Here is a 17,953-nt window from a genome sequence, read left to right as displayed (position 1 = left end):
GCACAATGTTATAGAAGAATTGGAAAGTGCCCTCATGAAGCTTGTAGCAGAAGCTAAATGTATTTTTACCTATATCTGGTTAGACGATTTTAATTCTTCAATTTGCCCCCTATCACTTTCTGGGGCTTGTGGGGTGCAAAACAATAGTGGCGAAAATACACCCCACTTCCCACATCATGTCTATGGGGAGGCAATTAACGGTATTATGTCAGCGTATGATTTAGAGTTAGTACAGCCTGATAAAGATGCTAGTGGCCAAACTAAACCCACCTACATTGGGAGAAACACTAACTCCCACATTGATCATATTGTGGTCTCAGCTAGCATAGCACCTTACTGTTTGACAGCGGTTATCGAGGTACCTAACCTAAGTGATCATAACTGCTTAGTTATGAAAATAGAAAATTGGAACTGTAGGAATCAGCGGGCATTGAGAACCCTAGATAATATCGAGCCCCATAGGTCAAATGGGACTAGGATAAGGAGGAAAGGGGAAAAAAACGCAATAGTTGTGCCTATAATTATATCCAGAACATTGGCAGATATCAATGTCATTTTGACAGTAGGAAGTGGGTCTGTTTCAATTCTAAATAATTTTGTTAATATTAACAGAATTATTGAGAGTATATTCACAGGAAAGAGGCCAGGTTCGACCGGCCATGGTAAGGGTTGGTTCGACCATGCATGCACAGTGCTTCTCTCCCAATTGAAGCCCACTCTAGCAGTTAGACCAAGGGATAGGAATCAAGTCTTACTTTTGAGACATGATTATAAAATGGCACTCACTAAAAGGAAGAGGGAATTACAACAAGAAGCTTGGGATAGTTTAACGCAGGCGTCAGAAACTTCTGACAACTGCCTGTTTTGGTCCACAGTTAATTCCCCCTTCCTTAAAGGTGATACAACTCCCCAACTTTCTTCCAATGTCAGTAGTGAGGCATGGGTCTCCGAATTTTCAGCCATATTTCAATCTAATGGTACAAATGAAGCAGTGCAAAGGCATTGGCCTATAGCCCCTTTGGACGTAACCCTGGGAGAGGTCGAATGCAGCATTAAAGCTAGTAAGGGGGTAAAAGCACAGGGCTGTAATGGAGTCCCAATTGATGTTTACAGGGCTCTTCCTTTATTGAGGGGACCGATACTTACTTTGGTTCTCAATGCAGCAGTTACAGCCTTGATCCCATCCACTTGGGGAGACTCGATTATTGTCCCTATTAATAAGAAGGGGGTCAAGACAGCAGCATGTAACTACCGACCTATTAGTCTACTTGACTCATCGGTGAAAATCATGATTCGGGTGCTGCTGTTTAGGCTGGAAAATTGGGCAGAGGAGAAGGGGATTCTTGCTACCTCCCAATACAGCTTTAGAAAGGGCCATGGGACCCTAGATCAATGCCTGAATTTAGATCTATTAATCGGCAAGTACACCAAGGCTAAGCCAGGTAATTTATATCTCTGCTTTGCCGATTTAAGCAGAGCATTTGATCTGGTTAACCACTCGCTACTGTGGCAAGTTCTGCTAGAACTTGGCGCACCAGAGGAAATCATCTATTTTTTAGCTAGACTATATAATAAGATGCAAGCCTGTGTGCGGTATGGGGCTAGTGGGGAGTGCACGCCAAACTTTAGTGTAAAGCGAGGGATAAGACAGGGTGGTGTCCTTGCCCCCCTGTTTTTTACTCTATTTATTAACGGCGTAGACTCCGTCTTGAAAACAGTTAAGGCCGACGCCACTCAGGTAGCTGGGTCCAGCGTGCCAGTTCTGCTTTATGCAGACGATGCCATACTGCTATCACGGACTCCAATTGGCCTACAGCGCCTGATGGATCGGTTTTCTGATTTTATTGGGGAGAGGAAGCTGTTGATCAACAAGAGTAAAACCCATACCATGATCTGTGGGGCCAGAACTAATAAAAACCAGGCCTTTTTTATTGAAGGGGTGAAAGTACAGCAGGTGGAAAAATGTTGTTATTTGGGTGTTACTTTTTCTTGCGACGGAAGTTGGTCCCAGGACTTATTAAACGTTAGATCAAAGATGGTAAAAAGCTCCTATGGCATTTTTAAATTCGCTTCTAAGCTAGGGGACAGGCGAGTTAGAGATATGATGCAGATCTACAAGGCAAGGAGTGTCTCTATTGCATTATATGGGGCAGGGTTGTGGGGTTACACTAATATAGGTTTGTTGCAAAGGGAAGAAAATATCTTCCTCAAAAAACTTTTGTGCCTACCTACCTCAGCTGCAACTGATTTAATCCATAGGGAGGTAGGGGCAGCCTATTTAGGGGACCTCATCCCGCTAAGGCCTTTGATGCTTTTCCAATCGATTTGGCGCAAGGAAGAGACAGTGTTTAATCAACTTGTTATCAGGGATTGTCTCAACCTGGAAAATTGTACTAAGATACCCTGGCTTAAATATGTAGTGGACAGTTTTCAAACTATCTATGGGATCAACATATTGTTAGATTCATGTTCCGTCGGAATTATTTCAAAACAAGAAATGAAAGATACTTTTATGTTACATAGAACCCAAAAACGTTTAGCAGCGAATGGTTGTCTTACAACAGTTCAGCTTTACAATAAATACATTGAAAGCGAAGGCTACCAGCCGTACCTGACTATGGTAACTAGACCAAGCCATAGATTTGTCTTAACAAGACTCAGATTTGGAATGGCCCATGTTCTGGTGGCCTTCCCTCAACCAAAAAAGTACCCTGCTGGCCCCTGCCCTTGTGATGGGCAATCGAAACAAAGCACCCTGCACTTTATGCTAATTTGCACCCTTTTCTTGAATATCAGGGTTACTTACTTGAAACCACTGTTTGTAAAGTATGGTATCTACAATGTGGATGACGCTATGAAGTTGATCTATAATATGAACTCTCCAGACAAATGTTTTTATATTGCCACTTTTATATATAAATCAATCGAATCCAGGAAAAGTATGATATTTTTTTTTTTTAATTGTCTATTTTAACTTTTGTTTTAACCTGTACTTTTAACCTGTATTTGCTGCTTTGTATTGTATTGCTTCTGCTTTTATGGTCATTGTTTTATGTACCGAATAAAGCTTCATGAAATGAATGAGTCAAATTGCAGATTTAAGCAAAGAGGTTCAGAAGGGAAGCCTGTTCTACTTGAGCATCTGCCTTGGCACCAGAATCTAGCCAGTAGTGTTTTGTGAATGTATGGACTGACCTCCAGGTAGTAGCCTTCTAAATCTCTGAAATGGGTACATTACGAAGCAAAGCAGCAGTAGCTACCTTCCCTCTGGTAGAATGAGCCCTAGGCTTACCATCAAGGGGTTTGTTAGCTTTCTGATAACAGAGCAGAATACAAGAAACAATCCACCTGGAGATGGATTGTTTAGAAGTGGCTAGACCTGTACGTAGAGATCCATAGTTTACATATAACTGATCCGCTCTACTTATATTGTTAGTTTTGTTCAGATACATTTTCAAAAACCCTTCTTACATACAGGGATGAAGCGATCTCTCCGCTGGAGAAGATGCATGCTGGAAGAAAGTAGGCAAGAAAATAGTTTGATTTACATGAAAATCCCAAATTTCCTTAGGGAGGAATTTCGGATGAGTCTTCATAACCACTTTAGATGCATGAAAAACTGTGTACTGTTCTTGACAGCAAAGTGCCGGAATTTCACTAACCCTGCGGGCAGAGATGATAGCCACAAGGAAAGCTGTCTTCCAGGACAGATGCTGAAGAGTAGCCTTATGAAAGGGTTCAAAGGGCTCTTGCATTAAATGAGAAAGCACCACATTAAGATCCCAAGGAGGAGAAAAACTTCTAATAGGAGGAAAAACTTTCTTCAAACCCTCTAAGAAATCTTTAATGACCGGAATCCTGAAAAGAAAGATTGTGAAGGGTATTTCCTGTAAGCAGTCAAGGCTGCCAAGTGAACCTTAATGGAGGAAAATTGGAGTCCAGATTGCGCTAGATGAAGCAAGTATGACAGCTTCCTGGCAAGAGGTAGGGTCTTCGTTCCTCAATGAGCACCAAATACATAATCTCTTCCATTTGTGAGCATAAGCGGAATGTGTGGATGGCAGCTTAACTTCCTTAACCCCTTCTATGCTTATGAAGAGCTCAGCTCGTCATGAGGCACAGTGGAGCTGTGCTCATGACGAGTTGAGCTCTTCATAACGGCCGTGGCACTCCCACGCGCGGCTAATTTCACACCTGTGTGGGGGCTCTATTGGAGTGGGTGGAGTTGTAACGATCCCAACTCGTCATGAGCACAGATCCACTGTGCAGCATGACGAGCTGGGCTCGTCACGAGCTCCGCGGGGCTGCGCGGGGCCCCTCCGCCCGCACTGCGGGGGAATTAGCCCCGCATGGAAGGGGTTAAGAATGACAAAACACACAAGATGATGGACGGAAAGTTGTAAAATGGCAAAACATTCAACCCCAGTCACAGATCTGGGTTTAATCCATCGTTATTTAGCTCACCAAGCCACCCCAGTTCAGACATGGCCTATGCAAATCAGTCTTGACCCTGTGCCTCGTGGGAACAGTCCAGCCCGAACTGCCAAGCCATGTCTTCCCTGGACCGGAATCAAGCATCCTAGGACCGGTTTCTGGCTATCAGCCGTCTTCAGCCAGGATAGCTTGACTCCAGTGGCGTAGTTAGCACGGGACCCACGTCTGCGTATACTCTTCCCACATAGGGTGAACAGCAAAACACACAAGATGATGGACGGAATATTGCATAATGGCAAAACATTCACCCCCAGTCACAGATCTGGGTTTAATCCATCGTTATTTTGCTCACCAAGCCACCCCAGTTCAGACATGGCTATATGCAAATCAGTTTTGACCCTGTGCCTCATGGGAACAGTCCAGCCCGAACTGCCAAACCATGTCTTCCCTGGACCGGAATCAAGCATCCTAGGACTGGTTTCTGGCTATCAGCCGTCTTCAGCCAGGATAGCTTGGCTCCAGTGGCGTACTGAGCACGGGACCCACGTCTGGGCATACCCTTCCCACATAGGGTGAACAGTAAAACACACAAGATGATGGACGGAATGTTGCACAATGGCAAAACATTCAACCCCAGTCACAGATCTGGGTTTAATTCACCGTTATTTTGCTCACCAAGCCACCCCAGTTCAGACATGGCCATATGCAAATCAGTCTTGACCCTGTGCCTCATGGGAACAGTCCAGCCCAAACTGCCAAGACATGTCTTCCCTGGACCGTAATCAAGCATCCTAGGATCCCGTGCTCACTACACCACTGGAGTCAAGCTATCCTGGCTGAAGACGGCTGATAGCCAGAAACTGGTCCTAGGATGCTTGATTCCGGTCCAGGGAAGACATGGTTAGGCAGTTTGGTCTGGTCCAGCAGGGCACCATCCATGTGGTAGTTGCTCAGAGTGTGAATTAACTGAGCGAGTGAAATGTGTACAATTGGTGGACGGAAAAAACATGGCATTTGACTAAATTCACCAATTGTAACACGGCCAATGTTATCTACCGACTGACTTGCCCCTGTGGGCTCTACTACATTGGTCTAACTACACGGAAGATTAAAATTTGCATACAGTAACACCTGAGCACCATTAAAGCTAGTAAATTGACAACTCGCCTAGTAGTGCACTACGGTGAACAAAATCATGACTTTAGAGACATCAGATGGGTAGTGCTTGAGAAGGTCTGGGGTGATCCATCCTGCATTGAGAACAGACTGAGTTGCAAAGAGGCACGTTGGATATATCAGGAGAGGCCTGGCAGGTCGGGACTGAATGATGTGATTGAGTGGAATAAAGTAATAACACGCACATAATCACAATCAGTACAGCATCCCCATGATCTTCAGTCATGAATGGTGTCGACCCTTATGGACTCCCTCTTAAAGAAAGAATAAAAACAACTTGGTCAAAGAAAACCAGTATTAGTCCATACATATCCCTAGATTCATTTGATTTCGAGGGAAGATACAGTGGGCTCTCCGATTGGCAGGGGGCAGGATGCCCGTTTGGGCGCCCGGAAAATAAACTGCAAGATCCTTGTACATCAAATACTCCCGGGGTATTAATAACAGCTCTAGCTACCGGGAAATATAAATACATGGGTGGCATTCATTTACAAATGGGATGTCCATTCTTACACATACCTCACTTTAAATTTGGTTTTTGTAGAGAACCAAAATGTACCTTTCTGTGCTTGTGTTTACAAATAGCATAATAAAAAGTCGAGTGTCAGCTGTATTAAAGAGTGAGCCAAAATTATACAATTTACATTTGCATTTAGCAACCACAAGAGGAATACATGTAGTTTCCCACTCCAAAATGGCTGCCACGCCTGGGCACCATGTGATGGACGTTCGTACGTTGCGCACTGACGTCACAACAGGCCCGGCAGCGAGTTCGTCCTTTCATTTAAAAAAAAAAAAAACGCGTCAGAAGCAGAATGGAACGGAAGACCTAGACGGAACACGCTAGGAATTGGTCCGGTAAGAGGGAATATGCACAGATGGGGATGACCAGGAGACTGGGACACGGTGGATGCCCCATGTAACACGCAGTAGGCGCCAGCCATACCCAAGAAATTTTGGCGGGGACAATGGCCTAACATCTAAGCATTTGAACTAGAGGCTCAAATTCCAGGGACAGCAAACACTAAGAGCAGAAGGCGCTAGCGTCACAAGCAGGTGGGGTTTGAACGCTGGGACATACATGTCATGATAGCGGGCACTACGGGCAGAATGTATATTTGCCATGAGTAGGTGTCAGGAGGAGATGTGAGCATCCAGGTTTGGGGTGCCTGCGGGGTGAATGACAATACTGCGAAAAGTATATGCAAAGGGGGAACCAATAGGAACCCTATGGCTTTATGTTGGTAGTGTGTATGTGTATCCCGTTTCAGGTTGACAGAACGCGATTGGGACCACTACACGTGGATATATACACGCCTGCTACATTGGTGGCTGCAGGTATGCCAACGAGTGGCAACCACCAGGTAATATGGTAATATTGAGTGTCCACTAAACAATTATATGATAATTGTATAACAATGTGTACGGGCATCCATTAGTCAGTGTCATTCTGTGTGTTTTTACATGTTGTATCTGTGTCTTTGTTCCAAACAGGTTTGAGTGCTGTAAAGTAACAGCAGTGTGTGGCACTGACCCCTAGCCCTGAAGAAGCTGCCGACCAAGAATGATAGGCAACGAAACATGTTGGTTTCATATGTATTAAAACGAAGTTCAATTGTAGCGTGTTGGTTTTAATGTGAGCAGATACCCAGCAATGAATAAAGTGGATCATGTAGCTAGTGGTGTCTAGCTCAGTTTTAGCTAGTTAGAACAGTGAATGGAGATGCTCTAACCCAAGGGGTCGGGTAACTGTAGGTACGAGCAGTTAGGTTCACAATTGAGTTCTTACACTACACTTATAAGTTTATTCACAATAATTTCTTTTGTGGTGGGAAGGAGCCGATGATGATAAGTGGAACATACTGATGAGTACCTGTCAGCAGTTCCTTGGTGGTTGCATACGTGAGGTCCCTTCCCACCTTGCACACACTTTTTTAGTACACCTTTAGAATTGAGAAGGTGGCTGGAATATTTGTAGACACAGACACAAAAAGGATTTTAGTAATGATATAGGCACACTCTGGTAAGTAACGCAAACATGCAGCGTACTAGAAACACCTCATTAATTAGGAGGCAGGTGATGTTTCTGTGAGAGCCTATGACAGTTGGGACAGGTTTTATTGATGAGAATATTGTGAGTGGAGGGTAACCTGTGTCCCTTTTTCCCTCTTGGCTCCTGTTTTGTTAAGATCCTCCAGACATCCCCCAAGTGCTCTATTCCAAGGAGTCTCCATTCTTTGAAACCTCATAGCCGCCCCCACATCTGTCAATGACGCACAACACCACAGAGGTGTCCGAGCCGTTAATCTCCTCCTCTAACCAAGAAACCGGGTAGCTGCATGCCATACATCTATGGTCACCTGCGTCCGTTGTGGTCGGGTACCCCCACATCACCTAGCATATAGCATACATTCATATCCTTCCGGGCCTGCATTCATTCTATCCACCCTGTACGCTGGGTCCTGCTCGTACGCAAAACCTCACTCATTGATGATTAGTAGCTGTGATGCCCAGTAATACTTTTGAACATCCGGAACTGCCAGCCCTCCATCATACACCTCCTTCTGTAATTTAGCTGGGGCAATCCTTGGAGCCCCGGCCTTCCAGAGTAATCTGCCACCTGTGTGGTCATTTGCCTAAACGTTGCCTGCGGGATCTTACAGGGCGTATTCTGTGTCACATAAAGTAACTGCGGTAGGGCAATCATTTTGTAGAGAGCTGCTCAACCCATTATTGTTAGTTGGGGTGACTCCCAGTGTGACACGTCCGCTTACAATAGTTCAAGATGTGGGTCCAAATTGTGCCTAAGGAAATCTCACAGGTCTCAGGTAATATAGATTCCTAAATATCTAAATTCTCCTGGAGTCAGTAGAGCTAGGCAACTACAAGGCAGGCACAGGGGCTCTCCTCATGGGAAGTATACCACTGACTTGGTCGAGTTGATGGTATAACCCGAGTGTTCCCCAAACACCCGGAATATGTGCATCACACGGTGTAAAGAGTGTAAAGGTCTTGCCAAGAAGGATAAGTTACTTACCTGTAATCCCAGTTCTCTTCCAGGGGTATTCTCATCAAAGTCATGAGCACTGAATCTTCCCACCCATGAGCGGGGACCCCGGAAACTATAAAAAATTATATATGAAAACATATATATATAAATATGCAGCTCTATATATATGCATATATCATTTTTTTCACACATCAATGTAGCCTCCTATAAGAGAAAAAGGCTAATCAATGCACTGACAAAAACTGCTTTTGCAACCATATACTATAGAATATAGACAACAGGAGGACAAGTATCACTTGAACTCTCTTTAATAAGTAGAATCAAAAACTCCATCTGCAAAACAGCAGGCATAGTTAGCCTATAGGCTACCTTGAAAACCAATAGCATAGAAAATTAAAGCAACTGTAAACACAAAAATTGGCACCGTGCCTTTAACAGCCATGACCCCCAGCTTCCCATCATGCCTCATGGGTGAAAGTTAGGTCAGATGTTCTTTGCGGTGACCCGAGGGTCAGGGCAAAAAGATATGGCTTAAAGAAGTCTCATTTGCCTGGGGAGGTGGGTGGTTTGCTTATGACTTTGATGAGGATACCCCTGGAAGAGAACTAGGATTACAGGTAAGTAACTTATCCTTCTCTTCCAGGGGATCCTCATCAATAGTCATAGGCACTGAATCAAATAGAAAGCCCATCCTCCGCCTGCAGACAAACAAGAGGTGACCGAATAAACTATCATGGCTGATTTAGCATTGAAACAAATTTCTCAAGGAGGATTGGCCTATTTGAGTGTGTGCTCTGGTATCCGAATCGAGACAATAGTGCCTCGTAAACGTATGTATCGATTTCCAAGTGACTGCCTTGCAGATCTCAGCAATTGGTACATTGTTCAGAAAAGCTACTGTAGCTGCCTTCCCTCTAGTGGAATGAGCCTTGGGAGTAGACCAAAGTGGCTTCTGTGCCAACTGATAAAACAGCTTGATGCATGACACTATCCATTTGGAGATGGAATGCTTAGATGTTGGAAAACCTGTTATGATTGAACCATAGTTTACAAAGAGTTGATCAGATTTCCTAATAGCTTTAGACATATCCAAGCAGAATTTCAAGGCCCTTTTCAGGTCTAAAGAATGAAGAGACCTCTCAGCTGGTGTAGGGGGTTAGGCAAAAAGGTAGGTAACAAGATGGATTGGTTAACACCAGCCCCGGAAGGAAGGGTGGGTCCTCAGAACGACTTTGTTGTGGTGAAAAACTATGTACAGTTCATTAGAACAGAGACGCGTGTATCTCGCTCACCCTGCGAGCGGAAGTGATTGCTACCAAAAAGTCAGTCTTCCATGTAAGGTGTTGGAGGGATGCTTTGTGGATAGGCTCAAAAGGAGAGCCCATGAGTTTGGACAGAACCAGAATTAGCTCCCAAGGAGGTCGGATACGAGGGTAAACCTTTTTTAACCCTTGCAAGAAATCCTTCACACTTGCAATTGAAAGAAAGAAGGTTGAGAAGATGACCGCCTGCATGCCGTAATGGCCTTCAGGTGTACATTTATGGAAGAGAAATTTAGACCTGACCTAGCTAAGTGGAGGAGATAAGGTAGAATTACCTCCTGTTACCTCTTGGTAGTATGGAAACCATTTTGTACACACCACAAATAGAAACCTTTCCATTTAAATGCATATGAGTGTCTTGTAGAAGGCCTTTTTGCTTTTTTCAAAATGCTCATGCAGTCTTAAGGAAGTCCTAAGTGCCCATACTGGAGGACCTCAGGAGCCATGCTGCCAAGTTCAGCAAGGGAAGGTTGGGGTGATCAATGCCCCAGTTCCTCTTGGCCTGTATATCCGGTCTGCACAGCAATCTCTTGTGTGGACACTCCGATAGGTGTAGAAGGTCCAGGTACCACCACTGTCGCGCCCAGTCTGAAGCGATCAGAATCATTCTCGCCTTGGAGTGGGAGAGCTTGGTTTTGACCTTCAGGATGAGAGGATGAGAGGAAGAGGGGTAAAGAGTATACAAAGCCCCCTGACCAGTTGATCCTATGGGCATTCCCTTTCGGCCCTGGTCGGTAGAACCTTGACGCGAAGTCGCAGCATTTTTGTTTGTATTGTCCGCGAAAAGGTCGATGCTTGGACGACCCCATTCTCGGAAAATTCCTTCCACAACTTTGTCATGTAAAACCCAGTCTTGCTGCTCGTCAAAGTGACAACTGAGGGAATCTGATAGAGAGTTCTGCTCTCCTGGCAGGTGTATTGCTGTAATCGACAGCTTCCTTGCTAGGAGCCAATGCCAGAGGGCTTGAGACTCGCGATCGAGTTCCTCCCTGTTTGTTTAGATAGTACATGGTGGTCATATTGTCCGTCTGGACTAGAATGGAGAGGGTCTGAATGGAGGGAAGAAAAGCCTTAAGGGCTAGATGCAGGGCCTGTAGCTCCAGCATGTGGATGTGGTATGACGGCTCTTTGGCCGACCACCGACCTTGAGCCTGGAGGGACCCCATGTGCGCTCCCCGAGCCTGGAGGGAAGCATCTGTGATTAGAGATTATGTCGGAGGTGACTGATCGAATGGAACTCCCACCAAGAGGTTTTTCTGTCGCATCCACCATGGGATAGATGATCTGGCTGCCCGCGACAGAAAGATATTGAGCTGTCCGTTGATCCCACTTGTCCTCCAGATCCTGCTTTAAAGGACGCATCCTCGGCCTGACGTTGGGGTTGAGAAAGATGCAGGATGCAATCGACCCTAGGAGAGAGGCAACCTGTCGGACCGAAGAGGAGGTAGTGCAAACGATTTGATTGCACTTCAGAGTGATAGATGATAGTCTCTCCTCCGAGGGAAACATTTTCCTATTGCGGAGTCTATTGTTGCCCCGAGATAGTGGATTATTTGAGTAGGATGCTGAACTGACTGCTCGAAATTGACATGAAGGCCCAGCCATTGGAAAAGGGCTAGACATCGTTGGTAGTGGGACCCACACACTGGGGATATGGGCCCTTCAGAAGCCAGACATCGAGATAAGGGTAAACACACATTTCCTGGTGCCATAGACCAGCTGGCACATCTGCCGTGCAGTTGGTAAACTCCCGGGAGCTGATTTCAGCCTGAAGAGTAGAACTCTGAACTGATAATGCTTGGATCCCATCAGAAAGTGCAGGAACTTCTGGAGACATTGGTTGTCTGGGGCGTGAAAATATGCATCTTGCAGCTCTATTGAACTCATCCAGTCCCCTTGCTGGAGATGAGGATATATTTGATGGAGAGCCAACATGCAAAACTTTTCCTTCCGGATGGATTTGTTGAGAGTGCGCAGATCCAGAATAGGTCTGAGTTCTGACTTTTGGCCTTTCTTTCTCACTAGAAAGTACCTTGAGTATACTCCTTGACCCCATTGAGATATAGGAACTTCCCCATGGCTGATTTTCATGGGAGAGTAAATACATCCCACTGCAGTACTTGCAGCAGGTGGCACACGTATTTCACTGGAGCGGTCACTGGAGGTTGACAACGAAAGGGTAGAGAGTACCCATTCTGCAAAGTAATTAACATCCATTGATCTTTTGTGATGCTGTGCCACTCTTCCAGGTGGTTGGCTATACTTCCCCCCACTGGAGTGGGGAACGGCGATGGGGCAAGTGTGTGCTCATTGTTTTGATGGAGCTTTTTTTGAGGTAGCAGATTGATATGGAGCACCTGTTCCTCTAGGGTGCGACGCCCCTGATAGTGGGTTCTGGATTGGTGCTGCTGCTGTTTGTGCCTCTGCCACTAAGGGGTTTAAACCCTCTGATGGAAGGGCCGGCGGTCCTATGGCCTGTATCTGTGCCAGAGCTCTTTTTTCTTTTCAAGACCTACCACCTTCAAGGTGTCAAGCTCCGGCATCCTTCTTGACATTTCATCATCCGTTTGTGTGCCAAATAAGGAAGATCCTGAGAAAAGGAGATTTAGGATCCATTGCTGAGCTTCAGGTTTTAGTGCAGTAAGCGGAAGCCAGGATGAACGTCTGGGACAGATTCCGTGTGCATAAGAATGAGCAGACAGGGTTGCTTCATCAGCTGCATTGCTAATAATTTGATTAGCCACCAAACCTCCTTCTTACAATACCTCCTCAAAATCTCTGCGATCCTCCTTGGGAAGTTTGTCCTTAAGTTTTTCTAGAGAGTTCCACAGGGCACTATCATAATGCCCAAGAGAGCTGAGGCACTAGAAACCTTCAACATGGAGGCCAAAGTACCACAGACTTTTCTTACCCAAGAGTTCTGGGCTATGCTTTCCTTATCAGGAGGTACTGTTGTTGAGGAGGAGGCCACTGTGTGTGTCTTTTTAGCCGTTGTGATGATTACAGAATCTGGTGGTGGATCGGCCCTAAGGAAAAGTGAACCCTCTTCTGGAGGCCTGTCTTTCCTCAAGATCCTTGCTGGTGCGGTCTTGATAGTTGTTGGTGTGAGGCCCAGGTACCAGAGACAATAAAGGTCTGGCCGCTGATCTTTGGTAGAACGTTAAAAAAATTACTGAGGATGAAGTTTGAGGGGTAGGCATATCAATGTTTAATTCTGTTGCCCCCTGTCCAGTATGTCTTGGAAGGTACTGACATCATTCACTGGAGAGACCATCAAAGTTGGACTGTCTGTTAGGGTCGGAGAATAGTCCCCTGTTGAAGATTGAGTAGAAGAAGTTGAACGTGTAGGTGATCTGCTTCTTCTCCGATGCCCACAAGATGTAGACCTCCTTCTTGAGGATTCTGTCGCTGCGTGAGCATGATCTCGACCCCAAGAGGGAGTGGTTGGCAAGAGATCTACTGCCTCCAGTAGTTCAAGAGCAAGAACAAATATCATAGGAGATAATGGACACCCTTGTCGTGTAACTCTCTTGAGCTGGAAACTACGGGAGATGGTACTGTTTACCCTCAACCTTGCCATCAATCAATCAATCAATCAATCAGGAATTTGTCAAGCGCACTACATACCCACGAGGGTCTCAAGGCGCTGGGGAAGGGGGGCTGCTACTGATCGAACAGCCAGATCTTGAGCATCCTCCTGAAGTTCAGCAGGTCTTGGGTCTGTCGTAGGCTCAGTCGGAGGGTGTTCCATGTCTTGGCGGCGAGGTGGGAAAAGGATCTCCCGCCGGTGGTTGTCCTTCGGATGCGTGGGACGGTGGCGAGTGCGAGGCTGGCGGAGCGTAGCTAGCAGTTGGGGATGTAGAAGGAGAGCCATCTGTTGAGGTAGGCTGGGCCGGTCTTGTGGAGTGCCTTGTGTGCGTAGATGAGGAGCTTTAAGGATATCCTCTTGCTGACGGCGGAGCCAGTGCAGGTCCCTCAGGTAGGGGGTGATGTGGCCGAGGCGTGTTAAGTCGAGGATCAGGCATGCCGAGGCGTTTTGAATGCGTTGTAGTCGTTTGATGAGCTTGGTCGTGGCTCCCGCGTAGAGAGCGTTTCCATAGTCGAGTCTGCTGCTGACGAGGGTCTGGGTGACTGTCTTTCTTGTATCTGTCGGGATCCATCCGTAGATCTTGCCGAGCATGCGGAGGGTGTTGAAGCAGGAGGAGGAGATGGCGTTGACCTGCTTAGTCATTGAGAGCATTGAGTCCAGGATTATTCCCAGGTTGCGTGCGAGGTCGGTGGGTGTCGGGGCTGCTCCTAGTTCCATTGGCCACCAGGAATCATCCCAGGCTGAAGGGTTGGAGCCGAGGATGAGGACCTCCGTCTTGTCTGAGTTCAGCTTCAGACAGTTGGTCTTCATCCAGTCGGCGATGACCTTCATTCCTTTGTGGAGGTTGGCTTTGGCGGTGATGGGGTCCTTGGTGAGGGAGAGGATCAGTTGAGTGTCGTCGGAGTAGGAGATTATGTTGAGGTCGTGCTGTCGGGCGACGTGTGCAAGCAGGGCCATGTAAATGTTGAAAAGTGTCGGGCTGAGGGAGGATCCCTGGGTACGCCGCAGATGATTTCGGAGGCTTTGGACCGGAACGGCGGCAGGTGGATGCTCAGGGTTCTGCCGGAGAGGAAGGAGGTGGTCCATTCCAGAGCCGTGTCTCGGATCCATGCGGCGTGGAGGTGTGTGCGAAGTGTGCGGTGGCAGACGGTGTCGAAGGCGGCGGAGAGGTCTAAGAGGATGAGTGCTGCGGTCTGGCCGTTGTCCATCAGGGTCCTGATGTTGTCGGTGGCGGCGATGAGGGCAGTCTCAGTGCTGTGGTTGCTGCGGAACCCTGACTGGGAGGGGTAAAGGATTCTGTTTTCTTCGAGGTATCTGGTTAGCTGTCTGTTGACGATTTTCTCGATGACCTTGGCCGGGAAGGGGAGCAGAGAGAAGGGCTGGAAGGTCTTGCGGTCTCTTGGGTCAGCCTTGGATTTTTTCAGTAGGGTGATGATCTTGGTGTGATTCCAGCTCTCTGAGAAGGTTGCGGTCTCGAGGGAGAGATTGATGACGTTGCGCAGGTGGGGTGCGATGGAGTTGCTTGCTTTGTTGAAGACGTGGTGCAGGAAGGGATCTGACTGAGAGCCTGAGTGGATTGTGCTCATGGTCTTGATGGTGTCATCGATGCTCACGCTGGCCCAGGCTAGCAGGGGGTCGTGGTCGATGGTGTGCGGAGGGTCTGTTGTGTTGCTGTCTGTTGGGTCTGTCTGGGTGTTGAAGCTGTCGTGGATGTCTGCTATCTTGCGGTGGAAGAAGGAGGCGAGGGAGTCGCACAGGGCTTGGGACGGAGGGATGTCGTTGGTGTTGGAGCTGGGGTTGGAGAGTTCCTTCACGACTAGTGGCCTGATATAGCAGTCTGAACCAAGCTCTAAACTTAGAGCCGAAGCCTAACATCTCCAGGACTGCGAATACATAGCTCCATTCCACCGAGTCAAACACCATTTTGGCATCCAAGGCCAATGCTATTGTTTGTAAGTTTCCGCAAGTTTTAATTAGATGAAGTACTCCCTACAGGCGTTGCATGTTTAAACAGGTACTTCGGTGGGGAATAAATCCTGACTGATCCGGGTGTATTATTGCTGGCAGTATAGCACTGAGTCTTGTTGCTAGGACCTTCGCCAGTACCGACATTCAAACTGCTGATAGAAGTTGCATTTTGTCAAAATTCGACCTTGATTTGGACTCCCTCAACTCCAGAGGTGGCATTGAGTTGGGCTTGATTTGGGGAGAGGGGATCATTTTGTTGTCGATCTCTGCCCCCCAGTGTGTACAGATGGTTGTGGCTTAACAGATTTTGAAGGGAATTCTTTACTTCACTTTTCCCATGATGTATTTGGGATCAATATCAATTACTTGAAGATGAAATTTAATGTGTGTTTATCTAATGAACAATGCGCTATGAATGTTTTTTCCCTAAGACTTTTGTGAGTAAGAGGGCTCCGGAATTGATTTTATTTTACTGTCTGTCAATCTAGATGTTAAGGGGAGAACAGCTACTACATAATTTTGCTTTAGCAATCATGTTCTTCAAAGCCTTGTTGTAGACATCAGTAACGGTCAGGAGACAGGTTGTTACACCATGAGAATCAACAGCAGCTCCGCTCAAAGGAAAAAGGGCACTCGTATTAAGTGGGAGTTTGGTATTGCTGAAATTTTCACTTCCTAATTGGTCATGGATAACCGACTATGCTTAGTTAGTATAAAGCATTTATCACCCTCTCAGAGGCAGGGTCATGGGCACTATGTAGAGCAGCCTTTGAGGGCCCCAATAAGAAAAGTGGATATATTGACGCAGCTCTAGATCTTTCAAAGAGCTAATGGCCTCTCTCCACAAGCAGCCTAGGTCTGCTCCTGAGGTTGCTCACTGTAGGAAGACCTACAAAACGGTAAAAGTAGAAAGGAAAAATACCCTCAGATTAAAAGCCTTGGAAGATCTCCAGGAAGCATGATCAGAAGGCTTTCTGGACTATCATAAATCAACCATTCCTTAATCATGAAGAGCCCATGACTGAATCTGCCATATCTGGCCATGAGTGGGCTACTTTTTTGGGGAGGTTCATTACATTAGTGACAAAATAGGCAATGACAATGATTCTCCAATTGCAGCAAGGGATTGTTTTCGCCCCAAATACTGTCCTTCATTGGAAGAGGTGATAGTGGCCGTTAGGTCCAGCCCTAATGGAAAACCCTAGCCCGCACAGACCTTTAGACCTATTTAAGAGTAATCTAGATCTATGGGACCCTTTGGTAGCTAATGTGTTAAGAGCAGCCAGCTCTTCCGCTAACATTCCATCATGGTCCAACTCGCTAATCGTCCCAATCATTAAAAATGGAATCGATAGGACTCCAGCTGTTATTAACCGATCTCACTCCTGGACTCTACTGTAAGGGTTCTAGGTCATGTTTTACTCTCCCACCTTTAGGCTTGGGTGGAGGATGGTGTCACCCTATAGGACATCCAGTACGGGTCAGGACCTCCTCTCGTGGCCCACTGGGAGCTAATTAAGTGTTCAGGCATTCCTGGCCCATCTTAGCACTGATTTCCGTGGCATCCTGCATGCCTCTGAGTGACATTTCCAGACACCCAGGCTGACTCCCACCCGGCCCTGACCAGTGCAAGGTGTGACGTAACCTGGGCCCCTCAGACGGCCTTCCCAGTACTGGACCTTGCTCCGGTAGAATCAGTAGGGGCCTGCGTGGAGAGCAGAGGGGGCCCCTTCTACGTGGCATCAGTCTCCTACCACCCTTGTCCTGTCATGGCCCTCCCGGGCCCATGCATCATGGTGTTGCTCTCCCCCCTTGGTTCAGTGCCTTTGACCAGCGCAGACTGAGGATTTCTATGCAGAGGAGACGACTGGCCACACATCATCCTACTTCCCTCTCCCTCAACAAGGCACGTGGATCGATGAACAGGCGGGACCAATGCACCCTGCGGCGGCCTGACCCAGGTGAACATCGCCTCCCCGGCTGGGGATTCTTGAGACACTATGGACCACGCTTGCCACATTGACCACTGTGAGTATGCTGCATTGCGGCCCTTGACTTCACTGTGTGAGGAGCCCCCGGGTGTGCTGCAGTCCCAGTTTTTTATACTGAGGCCTGCGCTGCTGCCCGACACAGGAATCCTGGGCATCCTCCCCCCCAGGCATCAGTGCTCCAACTGGTGTGCGTGAGGGCCTGCTTCTGTTGTGGGTTGCTGCTCAAGGTAATTTGGGCAACGTGGCGTGCCTTGTACTCTTGCTGAACCTGGACCCTTTATCGTGGGCCTTTCCTGCAGTGAGCTGAGGCACTGGAGGGCTGAAGGTGACTTGCCCCTCGCGACCCTCTTTCTGCCGGACCATGGGGGCCTGGAATGGTCACCAAATCTATTTGTCACTGCTTATCCTTCTAGGGAGAATGCTGAACACTCCTGGGCCCGGGCGAGACATCCTCTGCACCCCC

At 47.1% G+C, this 17,953-nt stretch overlaps 1 protein-coding gene and 1 long non-coding RNA gene across 5 annotated transcripts in view; one reads left to right on the top strand and one right to left on the bottom strand.

Moving 5' to 3' along the window:
* Positions 1 to 17,953, bottom strand: part of LOC144755389 (uncharacterized) — an 890,492-nt gene that overhangs the window by 154,114 nt on the left and 718,425 nt on the right. The window lies entirely within an intron of this gene.
* The window catches only part of LOC144753615 (uncharacterized), a 64,617-nt gene continuing 52,087 nt past the window's right edge, over positions 5,424 to 17,953 (top strand). Inside the window, exons 1-2 of one of the 2 annotated variants that reach the window (XR_013594430.1) lie at positions 5,424 to 6,468; positions 6,882 to 6,974. This is a non-coding gene — a long non-coding RNA (uncharacterized LOC144753615). Of the gene's footprint in view, positions 6,975 to 17,953 lie in introns of both variants that reach the window. The other variant, XR_013594429.1, reaches the window with a different exon arrangement.

Source organism: Lissotriton helveticus, chromosome 5_1 (assembly GCF_964261635.1).
Source record: "Lissotriton helveticus chromosome 5_1, aLisHel1.1, whole genome shotgun sequence".
Taxonomy (NCBI): domain Eukaryota; kingdom Metazoa; phylum Chordata; class Amphibia; order Caudata; family Salamandridae; genus Lissotriton; species Lissotriton helveticus.
This window is presented reverse-complemented; position numbering and strand designations above follow the sequence as displayed.